At 37.1% G+C, this 12241-nt stretch overlaps 1 long non-coding RNA gene across 1 annotated transcript in view; it reads right to left on the reverse strand.

The window, feature by feature from the left end:
• Positions 1-1565: 1565 nt before the first annotated feature.
• LOC104912308 overlaps positions 1566-12241 on the reverse strand; it is a 40049-nt gene continuing 29373 nt past the window's right edge. Inside the window, exons 2-3 of the long non-coding RNA XR_004160750.1 lie at positions 10980-11091; positions 1566-10111 (exon numbers count right to left, since the gene is read on the reverse strand). This is a non-coding gene — a long non-coding RNA (uncharacterized LOC104912308). The remainder of the gene's footprint in view (positions 10112-10979; positions 11092-12241) is intronic.

Below are 12241 nucleotides of genomic sequence, written 5' to 3' on the forward strand. Positions count from 1 at the left end.
AAAGACTGTTTTCTGAAACAAGCTTCGAGTTCCAAGTGTGGTAAATACATGCACATATGTGTGCCTTTTCTTTTCACTTAAAAAATCATACCTAAAATTCAATGCCTATTTCTTTGCTAAAAAAAAAAAATGAAATTGATCTATTTTATACAGAATTAAATAAAAGTGAAGAAGATAAGGCTATTGCATTGATTTAGGAAGCTTGGGATTTAGCAGAAATTACTTATTGAAATTTGTCTTCATCTTGTATTTGTCATCTGGGGTCCCCTCTTCTAACTATTAGAAATCTGCAATAATCAAAATGGTTTTCTTCTGATCCTGTACATCTATATAGCTACTCAGTATCTTTCAAAATCCATTAATAGGATGTGCAGAAAGAAATCTGACTGCTTTGGTTTTGGAAGGAAGTCTGACAACAGTCAAAAAAATACACAGAGGTACAGTAGCCAAGTGAAAGCAGCTGTCTTGTGATTTTTCCCTTCTGAATAGGAGTGAAGAAAGTTTTAACTTAAACCACTCTGACTGAATGCAATCAGTACTTCTTAGTTTTGGCAGAAGGCAGAGGGAACTCTTCAAAGAAATGTTTAGTGACTTTAAATGAAATGTCTTTGTCAGGAAGTCCAAGAACTGTAACTAGAATTATGCCTGTAAGTAATAAATCATAGAATGGTCTGGGTTGAAAGGGACCTTTAAGATCAGTCTAGTTCCAAACCCCCTGCTATATGCAGGGATGTCTCCCTCTAGAACAGGTTGCTCAAAATCTATAAAGGTGAAGTTTTCTATAAACATCTAATAGGAAATGAAACTGGTATAATCTTGTAGTATGCTCTAAGGCTTCCATCTTCTTTCCTGTAAAGATCATTGTTTTATTTACTGTTGTTATTCAGAAGTGTCTAGAGTAAAATAACTACGTTTTGGATCTTGGCCTACAGGTTTTGTGAAAACATGGCTTTTCTTTATTTAATAGAATCATAGAATGTCTTGGGTTGAAAGGGAGAATCGTCAAGTACCTCCCCCTCCCCCCCCCCTCTCCCCCCCACAGGCAGGGCCACCAGCTGCTAGATCAAGCACTATATCAAGTTCCCAGAACGTCATCCAACTGGCCTTAAATATCTCCAGGGATGGGGCATTTACAACCTCTCTGGGCAACCTGTTTCAGCACCTTACCACTCTCTCAGTGAAAAACTTCCCCCTGACATCTAAGCTAAATCTCCTCTCCTTCAGTTGAACACCATTTTCCCCCTTGTCCTCTCACTATCTACCCTTGCAAAGAGTTGATTTCCCTCATACTTATGAACTCCCTTTAAATATTGGAAGGCAGCAATGAGGTCTCTCTGTAGCCTTTTCTTTTCCAGACTGAACAAGCCTGGTTCTCTCAGCCTGTCTTCACAGGGGAGGTGCTTCAGCTCTCTGATCATTTCTGTAGCCCTCTCCAACAGCACCACATCTTTCCTGTGTTGAGGACCCAGACTTGGATGCAGTATTCCATATGGGGCATCACAAAGGCAGAATAGAGGGGGACAATCATGTCCCTTACCCTGCTGGTCACCCCTCTTCTGATGGAACCCAGGGTCCCATTGGTATTCTGGGCTGCAGGTGCCACTGTTGGTTCATGTTAAGTTTTTCATCAACCAGAACCGTTAAGGTCCTTCTCAGCATGGCTACTCTCAAGGAGTTCTCCCACTCTGTGTGCATATCTGGGATTACCTCAACCGAAGTGCAAATTCCTCTTATATTTATTGCTAGTTTTATCCTTCATTATCCTGCCAATGTACTTAGGTCTCTTTTTTGTTCCATTTTTTTGCTTGATAGCACAACAGAAATAACAGTAAAATAAGTCTTCTTGAACTTTTAGTTCCTACCTTAGATTTTTTTTCCTTAATATGTCACAGGTATCATTACTTATGAAATCGTTTTTGATGAACATGATTGCTTTTTGTCACTGTCTATTAATAGTCATTAAAACAGCCTAGTGTGTACCACTATTGACAAATCTAGCACTTCCAATATTGAGAGGTATGACTTTGTGTGCTGAACTTTCCAAATTCTGCTTTTAGATTTGTGTCTCTGCATACAGGTCATAGTTTATCACGTTACTTATGCTGAAATGCAATCCAGGCGTGTGAATTTGGGGTCAACTTTTTCTTTTTTTTTTGTCTTTCTTTCTGTGTAAGATGAAATGAGCTCATGTAACTGCTGAAAGCATCAAATTTGTATTTGTGAAATGCTGAAAATATTGCTGGAAGTGACTGAGTACTAGAGTTCTGCTTGTGATTTTTGAAAAATGGTGGTTTCTTAGCATCCATATTGACAACAGTTTGGTTGATAGGCTAGGACTTTGCCTCATTTTTGAACACCACAGAAAACCAGGATTTACCTAGAAATTTAGCATCTCTGCTGAAATCTCTTTCAAAATACTGTGTCTGTAAGAATAATAAGAGCCTTGGAAAGCTTAGGAATATCCTAGCATCTTCTCACAAACCAAAGTGCTTGTACTTCTGAGGTGTTGCAGACATGGAGAGAAAAGTCTGGTGTTTTTATTTCGTGGATGTGATCTTCACCTATTAAAGTTCCTACTTGTTCTGAGGGGAAAACTTAGAGTAAATGGTGAAGAAAAATTTGCAGCATATTTGCATCAACTTTCTCCGTATACTTGATCTTAATGGTCTTCCTGACGATCAGTTGGACTGAGCAGAATTATCAGATGATTTTTGGAAGTGAACAAACTTTGAAATGAAAATGTTAAAGTATTTCAGAAATGGTCATATCTTTGCCCATGTTAACAGATGTGAAACTCAGCTTTTGAACAGCACAGGAACTGATTTCTGTCAACGTTATTTATGTTATCAGGCTCATAAAACAAGTACTGAACTCTTAACCATAGCTTTGTCTATTACTGATATTACTTCAGAGACTCTAAATGGAAAATTTACAGCCTTTAAGGTAATATTGAATGTACTCCTCAACTGTACTCTGAAAACTACTGTAACAGCATAATCAACAGGAAAAAAACCCAGCAGTTTCTGTAAAATGAATAGTAAATACAAGAAACTAAAAAGCTGAAGAATTAAGTAACAATTTAGTTGAGAGCATTTAGAAGTGCTAGGAAGATGTACTCACACTCTGGTCAGAAAAAAATGATAGTTATACAATCTGGTGCCTATAGTCCTACAGGAATCAGCAGAGATGAATAATAATGAATTTTTTAGTAAGCCACAATCTTGTGACTTAACTGTATGGAAAAGAAAAATGTGTCTAATGGTGTGCACGGGTTTTGGACAAAGCTAGAAGAGGGCATGAGAACCATTATGGTAAGAACTTAATCTTGTCTGGCTGTATTTAGCTGTGTGGATCAAGGTTGCAAGTAGTCACTTCCCTGTCATACAACACAATTCAGTCAAATGGAAGTGAATAGATTTTCTTACAACTATTGCTGCAAAACCCCTCTAAGGAATAACATGCATGCAAAAGGCAACTTAAGAAAAGTGATGGCTAACGTTCTCGCAAACTTTAAGATCAGAGTATGAATTGATGAAAAATCTCTACTTAAGTAAAAGGTTTGTCAAAAATAAAATAAATGGTTTAGGTATAGCGCTAATTTCCAATTTAAGAGGTAACTTCTGAATAACTTGTGAAATGAAATCATTCTCCATGCTCAACTGAGTTTTAAATTCAGAATAAATGTACAAATTGTCTTCATGTCATGCAAGCATATGATACACTTAGACAACTTTTTCTAATAAGTGTTTTGAACTCCAGTTTCTTCAGGAAATCAACATAGCTGTTACTTTTCTGATAAAAGCACTGAGTATGTTCTTTAAACAATTAAAACTCTGAGGAGAGCTCAGTTCCCTTCTTGATGTAGCAGTGCAGTCCCAGCTGCCATCATGAACTGGATTCCACAAATTCCTGTTCTGCTGTGTGGTGTGGTGCTGTAAGCTGTTGGACAGCAAGGAAATCATTTGGCACTTCAGCTTGAGGGTATAATAATGACATCTTGAATCCCACATAAAGGAAGAATTATCTAGTACTAAAGGAACATAAAAGGTAACAAAACTAATGGTCGAAACCTAGTCACCAAATTTGTTTCTTTAACTATAGCCAAGTGTGTATATGGAGGAGAATTAAAAACCACCTATGGAAGCATTTTTAGGTGTTTAGCTGTGGTGTTTCTCCTGCTGTTCCAGGGGGCTGTTCTTACAGGGCAGTAAAAGCTTAATAAAACTTGAATTCAATATAAACAATGATCATAGGAAACCTAGCATAAATTCATCACCCGAGAACTGAATGTATAGCTTGCATTGCAGTTCATGCTCCATTGGCACCTGAAGGGCCTAATTTAAAGGTTGGAGTTGCATGCTGATGATACCAGCCTTAGATTTACTCTTTGCTTTATCTTTGAAGATAAATGATAGGACTTACACTCATCTGTGTTGTTTTTAAAAATATATAGTAAAGAAAGCTTCAGAAGAGCTGGGCTAGTGACATTTCCATCTACCTCAATCAGAACTGCCCAGTGTAAACAAAACCCTAATGTTTTTAGCCCTGCTAGCTTAAATAAAAGCAGGAGGATGAAACAGCTGCATACTTATTCTCTCCAAACTCAGCTTTTGACATTCAGTGTTATCAATTCCTCCCTATGTCATCTCAGCTGTGCGTGATCTTCTAGTGTACAGGAATCACTGTGAGTTACAGGAAATGTGCTTTAGGCTTCAATCCCTTTGGGAATCAAGGGACCATTTTTCTGTTTCCAAACTACCTGTGGCCATTTCTTCTAATCTTCATAACCTACCTACTCTCAAACTCATGTATGTATGTGTGTGTGTGTGCATAGTTATATAAATGAGATCTAGTGAAATAAGGCCTAGATTTCAAATGATGATGTATTATTGCAACATACATTTGTAGTCACTGTCAACAGTATACAGCTCAGCCTGCAGGATAGAAAAAAGGAGATGATTCTCAAATTCCTAGAAGCACTTTGTTGGAGAAGATAACCTGGGCTTAATAATGCACAGAAAAGGATTTTTTTTATGCCTTTTGAGTATGTAGAGTTGAATATTAGCTTTTAGTTGTATTACTAAACGCTTGAGAAAGCCTGGAGGCATTTCCTAAATGAGACTGCAACTGTATAGCTTTAAATTAGCCTTCTAGTTTCTTCATACTGCACTAATTATAATGGAGTTTAGTTGGTTATGTGAGGAAAGGGAAGGTATAGGGGTCCCGCTAAGTGGTTGCCTTTGTCCCATAGTGTGTGAACAGCTGCATTTTACATGGTCCTTAATAGCTGCAGCCCTCTCTCCAGAACTTTAAAATATAAACTGCATTGAAATGAAGGGTGCTAGGAAAAGTCATTCAACAGCAAAGAAAGTGAGTTAATTTACTCTACCTGACATGAGATCCCTTCAGACCAGAAAGAATACCAAATGTTGCAGTGTTTTGTATACTACTGCCATGATAGGTCTGCCCAGCATGTATTTCATCCACACACCAATCTTCTGATGCTTGTGATCTTCTGTAAAATAGTTTGTTCTCAACTATTACCATCACAAGAAAGTGTGTCCTAAGAACTATTATGCACAGAAATAAGAAACGAGTGCATTTAATAAAGCAGTAGAACTGATGTGACCACTTAAAAATAACAAAAAGGAAGACAAAGCACCATCTCGGGGGAAGCCTTTTGTTGGGGTTCAAGCATAAAATAATACTTGGCATGTCTTAAGCAGTATTTTTATAACACTCTTTTGTTGGATCACAGTCTTCTGTCTTCTCTGTTTGATCTTAAAGTCCAACTGTGTTAATTGGACAAATTAATGTAATGCATTAAGCTTGTTATATGATTAAAGGTATTACTAGAACTTTGTAGAGAGAATGTTTGGGTTTTTTTTTTTTCATTAAGCTAGAGATTTTTCTCTCTTGTTTACAGGCATAAACAATACTGCAACTAACTGGTTGAAAATGTAATCTGTTTTTCCTCTTGTGGGGAAAACCTAAGATATCTTGAAGTAACATTTTTCAATGGACATTTTTCTGGGAAAGCCTTTTGCACGAAGAAAAGAAAAAAGACCCCTTGCTGTCCCAGAATGGTTGATAGCCTGGTGTTTTTGGTGTGCCTCTGGAATGTCTGAGTCCTGTTAGTTTTGGAGAAAGGCCTGGAAACCTGGGTTTTCAATATTCTGTGAAAGTCTTAACTATCAGACTACTATCTATCTGCAAAAAAGAAAAACAACTGCTGCCTAAGAATTTTCCTCCTCTTTCATTCGCCATGAACTTCTTCCCCAAAGGCAAATAAAAATAATGTGGACATACCTCTCTTTATAACACACAATAAAAACTTGCTGAAACTTCTCTCTCTTTCTCTCTCTGAAATACAGTAAGACACAGATCCCTTGTTTATGCAGTCTAGTAAAGAAGTAGACTGTAGCAAAGATGTAGCAATTATTCTTTGCAATTAAGTGTCACAACTGTACATGTATGGACAGAAAGACGCTAGTTGTGGCTGGAGCAATGGAAAATTCTTGCATTTAATCCCCTGAGCTTTGCACAGAAGCATTTGGCTGTCTGTGCAGCTGTACGTGTACCTGATGTTTTGCTCTATTTCTGTGTAGTAAAAACTAGAATTCTCTCATGTGAGTGCTGCTGAAAAACAAACAAACAGAAAATCAACAAAAAACCCACTCAAACTAGAGGAGAGAATTCTGTTAATAAAGCTAAAGTGGCTCTTTATGGAAGAAAAATCAATCTGTCTGAATCCCTCCCTTCAGTTCATACAAAAACTTGTAAAATCTTGGTTTTATTGTAGGCTATTACAGCATCTCTTTTGATGTACAAATTCTAAATGCAGTCAGTAAAATCCTTCAAAAGATTTAGTATGCATACTAAGATATTGATTTTTTTTAAAGATGTACTTTAACACAGGTGTCTGATTTTTTTTTTTTTTTAAAGCTTGCATCACTGAGGAAACAGAGGTGATGGTTGGATCATGTTCCCCTGAGATGTACTTCATTTTTAGTAATTAACGTTTTTTGACTCAGTATTTATACCAAAATATTTTTGGTGTATTTCTGAATTACTACATTGCAAAAAAGAAACAGATACAGCTGTCCATCCAGGTGGGTTTCCACAGTATTTAAAGTTTGGGGCTTTTCTTCTCTTTTCTTCAGTTCCTTTATTTTTAAAAATAGGTTCTACCTACTTTCCAGAAAATGTTTTCCATTTTTAATCAGAGGGAACAAGGATGTAGCACCAAAGGGTATTTGATCTCTTTGAAACATTTCAGTTTTGCAGCGCTGTAGCCTTCTCTTGAAAGGCTGCTGTGGCATTCAGATGTTTGTTGGCTGGAGCTGAAAGTGTGATTTGGATACTGTTTAGAAAAATTTAGTGCCTCATAAGTGCAGTACACAATAAAAGTAACGTTCAAGTCCTCTTGTGTGTGGTTTGAGGCAAACTGCTTTTCTCTTAATGCTTTCAGCTTGCTGACTTGGAGAAAAGGTTGTTTTCCCATTCTTTTCTAGTTGCCTATGTGAAATTCTTCATTTCAAGTCCTTGATTTTAGTTTGGCTTGTTTCTATAATTTTTAGTTTTGTTTGTTTAACATTTGCAGTGAACAGCTGCGCTACTGAGTTCTGCAGACGTTGAGCCAGTATGAACTTTATAACTGACTACGTGATCTTCAATCCTGAGACCTTTGATGTAGGGGTAGAAATCATACTTAGTCATGTACGTTTTCAAATGTCCTGACCTAGACAGCGTATTATTTTCTGACACTCTCTGTACTGAGCTGTCTGGGATGGTTTTCTTCTGTGGCTCTGAAGCAGATCAGATAAAGTTCGGAGCCATCCAGTAATTGCACGTTCCAAGTTTCTTCTTGTATCTACAGCAGTCCTGTTAACATTGCCTCTTTAAAGCTCCTTTAGTAAATATCACCAGATAAAAGGCTACATACTCTGGATTTCTGCTCTGTAAAAGACCATTAAATAAACACAGTATTGCTCGCTGGCTAACTTCTGAGGTCAATTTCCTACTGAAGGTTTTAGTAGACTGTTAATGGCTACAGGTCGCTTGTTTCAAATTCCTGATTTTGGGGGAATTTTCTTCCTTAGATGACTTCTGATTTCCTGGTTCTTTTGTGTATGAATTTGCCTTTAAGAAGAGCCAACTCTGTATTTTCAGTATGAATTCAAAATACCTATTTGCTTGAAAATAATTTTAAGATGTGTGTTCTTTTATTGAAATATCAGTTGTGACACCGCCGTATTGTATCTTCACTTGGGTTTGTGAACTTTGCGTAATTAAAGTTCATAATGGTGGGGGGGGGGTTTCTGCGATAAATTTCAGAAATGCAAAGCTTAGATCAGTATCTGTGTCTATTTTACAATTAAGTTAGACAACCAGGTTGCAGTGCAGTTGCTTGCAGGATGTGATGTCTTTTCAGCACAGGTTTTAGCTGAGTTAATGTTTTCCTTGCTCTAGAAATGTAGTGTTTTCTGTGATGTGTCTTAGAGCTCTTCTTCATTTCTGCCACCTTTGACATCAGTTGCTGGATCATGGGTATATATGCAGGAGTTTTTGGTTCTTACGGCATTTGCTAAGTACACTGCCAAGTCTGTCAAATCAAAAATGTAATCAGTGTTCTACACTACATCCTTCAGTGACTGGGGCTGAGAAGGAAATAACATCATTACTGCTGATCAGGAGTTGCAATGAAGTGTTGTCCAGTGGACAGAATAGCAACAGTAAAGCCAGAACTGCTCAGTTGTCTGCTTCAGTGCAGCACTTTATCTTTTTGTCCCTCCTTATGCAACAAAACCTTGGTGGCAGGCCCCTCCACTGCAGGAGCATTAGAAAAGTAAAGATTTAATCTCCGCTCTTCAAAGTAAACTTTTAGCTCTCTTCCGTGCTACGATAGAACGAAAAGCATCAACTAATGGTAAATGTCAACTAACCGCTAGACTTGAAAAAACCAACAGCTGGTTTCTGCTTATGAAGCAGGGAAGCGGTGTGGGAGGAGAGGCAGAGCACCTCCTCCGATACCCACTCTTGCAACAGGGAGGGAACAAAAACAAAACTGTACCAAATGTGATGTTTAACCTTCAGAATTATTTTGCTGTTCTCTCATTCTTTCACTTGAATGGAAATGCTAAATGATAATCTATTTGTTTTCATGTGAAGACATCAGAAAAAGGCCCCATGCCACCTTTAAAGGTTAAATTTGTCTCATTTCTGATAAGAAACAGGGCATCTAATTTGCTTGCATAAGTTGTCAGTGTGCCTCAAATCCAGTGCAATGTTTCAATTCAGCAAAATGAAGTACATTGTTAGAGAAGTGTTGAAATGGCAGCACTTAAATGCATCAGCTGCAAATCAGAATCGATGAGTTTACTTTGAGTCCAAACGGACATAGAGGAAATAGATCACAGGATATTCATTCATTATATAAAATCTGAGCTCTAAAATAGTACACAGATTTATGCTAATAGGAATTGAGAGTAAATTGCAGTTCACAACACCACTGACCTTAAAGCTAAGCAAAATGTTTATTGTAACAGGAGGTCTACAGCCCAACCAGCTATAAGGAAAGATTATGTTCCCTGGACTTTATGGGTTTTTTTTTGTTTTTGTCTTAATATATCTATATATTTGCAAAAATTCACTGAGCCTCAATACTTTTCAAAGCTGGAAAACAGTATAGATCCACATTAGTTCATAGCACAATCGGTTTCAACTGATTTTTAAAAAGAATGCGGGTAACTGGACTAGAAACCAGAAGTAATTTTTCTGACTTTGGATTTGAGAACTTTCTATGTCTAGACACTGATTTTACTGAGCAGATGAAGCTGCCCTCTAAGAGTGATAAATACTGTTAAGTACTAGAAGAATTCTTTTCATTTCTGGTGAACAACTCATGCAAAAATAAATGCACAGAACAACAGTGTCTCTTGTTATTTCACCTGTTTTTCCTTTAGAAGTGTCCTTTCTTGTTTGCTGACAACTCCCACTATGATGGAGCACACGTCGAAAGACCCGGGAATTATTAACTCCTCAAGACGGGGGTGGGAAATTAGAGCTGTTGAGCAAGGTTGGAAGGATACCAACTGGAGGATATTTGTGACTGACGAGGATAACAGGAAGGGAGGGAGAAAAAGAAGTGGTCAGCACTTTTGGCTTTTTAAAAGTGGGGTGCATATGACTTGCTCTTATGTTTTTGCAACGTCTTGTTTCCAGGCTGTTGGCTTTGTCAGCCACATCTTTAATTTGCTCAGCCTATAACAGCTGCTTCTGCTGCTACCACAGAAAGAAAAATTATAGTTTCCAAGCCTTCATTTCTTCCCTCTTACCTATAATACTCAAGTTCCAGTCTGTCTGACCACTTTACTAGGCTTTTTTAATTAGCAAGTCTTTTGGGGGCCCTTAAGTGTGTTTTGCATATATAGAAACACTAAACAGCCTTGGAAACTCCTGATGAGATGAAAAACATCCTGCTAGGAACATAAAATAGCACGTAAAACCTGGAAAAATGATTTCTATAATTGAGATTTTCACATGGCCTACTAGAAGGCATCATTTTAAGTTTAAACACTTGAAATCATTTGATTAATGCAGACTTTGCACTATTTTGTTGATTTCCTTTTGTAAAAGGCTTACGGGTGTGTCTTGAAATACATAAAATGCCCATGATGAAAACTAGTGTTCGGATACTTCTGTGAATTTTGTAGCTCAAATGTTATTGGATTAACTGAAGTGAGATGGGTGGAGTTTCATAATAGTCTCTTCCTTGTACCTGAGACCACTGTGCCACCTGGTTAATTGATGAGTTGACTAGCATTATAAAGTGCTAGTACGCATCATTCTGAAAGGTATCGTCTACATAAAGTGTAATAGCTCTCACTGCTGCAAGTATCTTAATATAATTGAAGAAAACAGCTTGTTCTAATCATTTGCTAATTGTACAGCGCGACTAAATAATCTCTGGGATGTACCTTGGAGACCCGATAGTATGCCTCATTGACTTCTGGGGCACTGACACAAGGCGGTAGTTAAATTGCCCTCAGCTCACTCCATTTGCTTGTCTGTAGATCACTGATGATTTGTCTAGAAAACAAAGAAAGGAAAGATTTAGAGTGATAGCTAAGAATATACTCAATAGATCAGCTGATAGTTGTTCTTTATGTTTCCCGAGGAAAAATACCTAGCTCTGCTGTAGAGGTCTGGCAGTGTTATTATACTTATAATTTTGGTTTTTGAGATGAAGTATGTTGTGCTACAAGTTTTTGTTCTGAATGAAAAAAGATTATTCAGAATATTAAACTGAAAAATAATTCTGTGGATCTTATACTTTCGATAATTTTAATATTACAAATAAGTAGCTCTGTGGTATTTTCCTTCATGCTGTTTTTGTGAGATTATTCAGAAAGACCAAAACAAACAGAAAATGATTTATAGGCTATTTTTCAGTGCTGTAGGTGTTTATAAGATCCTTCTCTGAAAACTCAAATAATAAATCTGCGTTCATAGCTCTTCTGCCATAATGGAGCTTATGTTTCATTTCCTGTTTTAAATAAATAAATCCTACTTAAATACTCAGAAAAGCAGGTCTAGGTAATAGTGAGACCGTTTTTGGTGCTAAGCATCAAGCCTGATGAAACCTTCAAAAAACTTATTTTTCAATAGCTCTGAATTTTGTTACATCCTTGGCCTGCAATGTAATCAATTTTCCCCTGTACTTCAAGTGCTGTGAATCAGATGATGGGATTCTCAAAGCCTTCCAGTTCTTGGCATTTGGCATGTTTTGAAAATGCAAAGCTTAAGAAACAAATATTCAAGGTTTTGCTACAGCCACTTGCTTATTAAATTGGACTCATGTAAATGAGTCTACTATTGAGTATCGTGTATTAAATTTAAAAGGAAATATTTTCAAATATATACTTCTCAGTAGTCTAAGGATCCCCTTTTTGAAGAGTTTATAGTCTGAAAAATACTATAATTATTCATCATACGCTGGAGAAGACTTGTTTGTAGTATTAAACCTTAGTGCAGTTTCACAGAAGATGTTCTGAGAATTTCAGATCCATCTTGAGTGTAGCTACATCATCTATATTAAAATGAGTTCAGAAACATGCAAAGTTTAAAACTATTTGGAGATATCAAAAATCTCACATTTGTGGAACATGAGGGTGGGAGGGGGGAAGAAACAACAAAAAAACCCACAGCACCCCTCAGGGTGTGCTTTAATTACAGAATG

This window comes from Meleagris gallopavo, chromosome 10, assembly GCF_000146605.3.
Source record: "Meleagris gallopavo isolate NT-WF06-2002-E0010 breed Aviagen turkey brand Nicholas breeding stock chromosome 10, Turkey_5.1, whole genome shotgun sequence".
Classification (NCBI taxonomy): Eukaryota; Metazoa; Chordata; class Aves; order Galliformes; family Phasianidae; genus Meleagris; species Meleagris gallopavo.